The sequence below is a fragment of the Octopus bimaculoides genome, chromosome 4, assembly GCF_046866305.1.
Source record: "Octopus bimaculoides isolate indiv1 chromosome 4, ASM4686630v1, whole genome shotgun sequence".
NCBI classification, from domain to species: Eukaryota; Metazoa; Mollusca; class Cephalopoda; order Octopoda; family Octopodidae; genus Octopus; species Octopus bimaculoides.
In genome coordinates this window covers 126,076,835-126,081,834 of record NC_142931.1, presented here as the reverse complement: position 1 = coordinate 126,081,834, position 5,000 = coordinate 126,076,835, and positions in this window count along the sequence as shown.

Genomic DNA, 5,000 nt, shown 5'->3' with positions numbered 1-5,000 from the left:
TAATCGATTACAACTGGTACTTAATTTATCGACCCCGAAATGATGAAGGGCAAAGTGTATATTATGTATATATTATTATTATTATTATTATTATTATTATTATTATTATTATTATTATTATTATTATTATTATTATTATTAATACGTCATAGCTTAAATCCATCATCGTCAGGTAAAATTTTAAGCAGGTATAAACAGGCAAAGTAAAACATCGATGATGAACAGTGTAATATCATGCCGCCTCACATATTTAAACGGAGCATTAGGTCCAATTCAGATGGCTATGTGAATATACTGGAGATTGTGGTTAAACTCTGGTCGGAAAGGTTTACTGCTGGAAGGTCATGTGTGACAGCAGGATTAGTTTCTTTGCTATACTCCCAGAAAGAGTCAGAAGTGGTTGTCAAAGAATTTCTACGGTTTCACTAGCACCAATTTCTGGCCTCCGAATTTCCTCCACTGTTTCCCAGTCTCATGGATTATTATGTGTGGAGCACCACCCGCTCAGCATGCAACACCAAGGTTGAGTTGATGATCAAGACCGAGGAAGTGTTCGAAAATCCTCCCAAGGACACGGTGAGGAACGAATGCGCCAGGTTCCGGAGCCGTCTTGAGGCTGTGGTGGAAGCTGAAGGAACCTACTTTGAATAAAATGACATCTCCCAGCCAGAATCTAATTAACTTTTTCTGATATTTTAAAATTCTGTTATTTTTGAACGAGATATTGTCTTCTTTTCCTCTTATACAAACTGTCAAATTTTGGCTTACGTTTTCGTCAATCATTCCCTTCCGATTTCTTGTTCTTTCTTGACAGATCGGAACTTTCGCTCTCAACTTTTGCAAACGACAATCCAGCGTCTGGTCGGAATGCTAGCATTACGTAGCTATTAGGTAGTATTCCATGTCGAACTATTTCATTTTATTCCTTCGTATCACCTCAGTAATGCTGCATGTCATTTGAAAAGTATTTCCTATGGAAATGCTTCTAAGCTTAGGTTGTAATGATATTCTAATATTGACCGTAAATACCACATTTCTAAGTCTTCTAAGCTGTATTTATCTTCAGACTCTTAGGGTCCGTGCTTCGAAGTGTAGGTTGCCACTGGGAAAATCTGGGCGTTGTACAGATTAACTTTGAATAGCTGTCTGACATCTCACTTGTTCCATATCATGTTTCTTCGTCTCCTGCACACAAGCGTGTGTGTGTGTGTTCACATCAGTGTTCATAGTTACATCAGTCTAAAAACTGTTGGCGTTAGTTATATAAGTTTCAAATTTTGACACAAGGCCAGCAAGTTTAGGAGAGGAGATAAGTCGATTGTATCGACCTTAATGCTCAACTGGTACTTATTTCATCAAATCCAAGTGAATGAAATACATAGTCGACTTCGTCAGAATTTCAACTCCGAACGTAAGGACAGACAAAATGCTGTCAAGAATTTTACCCGGCGCAGTAATGATTCTGCCAGATCGCCGCCTTAAACTTGTGCCACATTGATTTCAAATTTTGGCACAAGGCCAGCAAGTTCAAGAGAATGGCTGAGTCGATTACATCGATCCCAATGCTCAACTGGTATTTACTTTATCGACCCCAAAAGGATGAAAAGCAAAGCCGACTTCGGCGTAATTTGAACTCTGATATATATATATGCATTCATTTAATATATGTATGTATATGTGTGTATGTGCTTACGCTTATCTCAAACCGCTTGAGAAGCCGTGTTGGTTTGCTTTCGTTGCCCTAACTTATTGGTTCGGCAAGAAACTGATAGAACCAGACTTAAATAGCAGTCTTTGTTCGATTAATCAGTACTTGGGGGATGTACTCCAGCATCGCCGTAGTGCAGAGACTGAAACCGACAAGAGTGAAAGCGTGTCCTAGCTGCAGCATTCTTTCCAGTTTGCCTTCGCTCGTACATGAGACTTAATCTTTTATTCTGACTTTCTGTCACTCAATTTAACTCCACCTCCTTCATCTCCCTTTCACCCCTCTCATCTTTCACCTCCCCGCCCTCTTCACATCATTGGCACCTCATTAGGTTCTTACTAGACATCGCTGAACCGCAATGTGGACATGTCTAAATATTTCCGGCCACTTTTCTTGACTCTGCCCTCCCCCAACTTCACACTTCCCCTCGCCACACGCGCGCGCCTGACTCAGTTCTGTCTGCCAGTCCACAGACAATCGGATCGGGTTACCTCAGTTACCTGCCAAAACCTCGACCTACTACGGCCCATACCTAAACCCCAGCCCCAACACGCACGCACACACACACACACACACATACACACACACACACACACACACAAATACACGTACCCAAACATACACAGGTTGAATGGGGTTAAGCATGAATGAAAGGGAGAAGGATGTGGAGGGAGGATACTTAGAAATATTTAATATAAGATCAAAACATTATGTTAGACCCCCGCATCGCAAAATTATCACTACTACTACTACTACTACTACAACTACTACTACTACTACTACTACTACTACTACTAGCACTACTACTACTACTACTACTACTACTACTACTACTACTACTACTACTACTACTACTACTGCAAGGGATCTATTTCAAAACGGGGGCACCAGTTTTCATTTATGTTTTATGTAGTGATTTTGGTACCGAAAGACTTTCAAACTTCGTATACTTATCTATTTTGTGTTATAGAACAGAAAAATATTTTTGTATTCGAATTTATTTCATGTAAAAAATTGTCTTATTTCGATAATTTCTACTAATCACTGACGTCTATTCAGTTGAAAACAGTTAGCGCTGTAACGGTGTATATCGTATTAATCCCCGTTAGTTCTGACGTTTCCGATTAACTAGACTGTTAACCCTAACCCTAACCCTAACCCTAAAACTAACCCTAACTCTAGAATCCGAACTCTAAAATTGTTACACACACAGATACGCACAGCGTAATTTATTATATAAACAATATATGCGTATAAATTACGATTAAACCGGATGAAATATGTCACAGGGAATAACATTTTTATGACCGCCCAGCAGTAACTCTATTCAGCTGAATAGACGTCAGTGATTGGTTGAAATTACAGAAATACGACAACTTTAACATGGAATAACTTGCGATGTACGTTTTTTTTGTTAAGAAGACTAAGAGTAAAAGATGTTTTATATGACACATTCTACCTGTGTCCCAAGTTTCAAAGTGTTTCGTTAAGAAAATACTGGTGCCCCCGTTTTGAACAGGATCCACTGCAAGCACTACTACTACTACTACTACTACTACTACTGCTAAGGTCACTACTACTACTACTGCTTGTGAAATTTGTATACAAGTTGTAGGGAATTAGTAATAATGGTACAGCCCTCCCACGTGACGAATGGAATAACTTAGTCACTATAAGTAAAGAGAAGTACGTGAAGTACCAGAGTACGTAGCGGACGGAGATAGATAGTTTTGCCTTTGCTGGTTTTACTAAGTATATGTATATTGAAGTAGGCGTTACAACAATCCAACGTTTTAAGGATTGCAACAGTGGCGACGAGGATTTAAACGACTCACGAGGACTTAACAAACTCACAAAAGCTTTTGTTGAGCGAATTTTACGAAAAATATCGTAAAATTTTGGAAAAATTTGTTGGTTGGTTTGCTCAAGATTCAAAAACAGCAACTGAAAGAACAATAACAGAAGCAGCTACAACTTCAAGAACAACAGCTGAAGCAACAACAACACCAGCAGATACAACTGCAAGAGCAACAACAGAGGCAACAACAAATAATATTACAGCAACAAATGCTGCAATTACTGAAGTTGTCAGGGAAGTCAGAAAAAGTGTTCTCGCCAGACAATGTCGCGAACTCGATAACAGAGTTCAAATATGAGCCAGACGAAGGACTTAACTTCGAGGCATACTACAGAAGTTATGAGCAAATATTCGATAAAGAATGTAAAGATTGGGACGACGAGATGAAAATGCGCTTCATTTTAAGAAGACTGGGGCCACAGAACATGAGCGTTACAGTAATTATGTACTCCCAAGAAAACCTTCGGACATAAACTTTAATGACACAATAGATACATTGTGTGAAATTTTCAATGGAAAAAGTTAACTGTTCAACACACGTTGGAAGTGTCTGAACATAGAGAAAAACAACGACGAGGACTACGTCACATATGCTGGTAGAGTAAACAAAGAATGCGAGAAGTTTAAGCTGGATGAATTAACGTCAGATATATTCAAATGCCTGATTTTTACACAGAGACAAACTGAGGAAACAAACGCAGAAGTAAGAACTAGAATTCTCGCTGAGCTGAAAGAAAACCAGGATGTAACTCTACAGCAAGTGTCAGAAGAATGTGAAAGGATAGTCAAATTAAGACACGATACAGAGGAAATCGAACGGAATGATTGTTTCCAAGTAAAACAAGTGCGAAATAGTCAGGAAATAAGCCCATGTTTTGCATGTAGAGGTATACATCTGAGGAAAAATTGTCCATTTAAGAAAATGGAGTGCTTTCGATATGGTAATAACAGACATATAAAGACGCACTATAGAACGAAGATGATAAAACGTCAGGACAAAAGAAAAAGAATAAATAGTATGTCATTGGAAGAAATTCTTACCTGCTTTTCTTCCAATGAAGAAAAGCAGGTAAGCAGTGTTCAACTGGTACTTATTTCGTCAACTCCGAAAGGATAAAAGACCTAGGCTCAGCCGTGATACTACCAACGTCTGAAGACGGGCAGAATGCTTTGAAGTATTTCGTCCGTCCTTACGTTCTGAGTTGAAATTCCGCCGAGGTCGGCTTTGCCTTTTATCCTTTTGGTGTCGATAAAATTAGTACCATTTAAGCACTGAAGTCAGTTTAACCAACTTACCCACTCCCATGAAATTGCTGGTCTTCTGCCGAAATGTGAAACCAATATTGCTAATGTTTTGTGTCATTTCAAAACTGCATGTCTGTTTATTTGGTTAGCTTCTGTATTCTGCTAATAGATATTAAAACACGAAATATT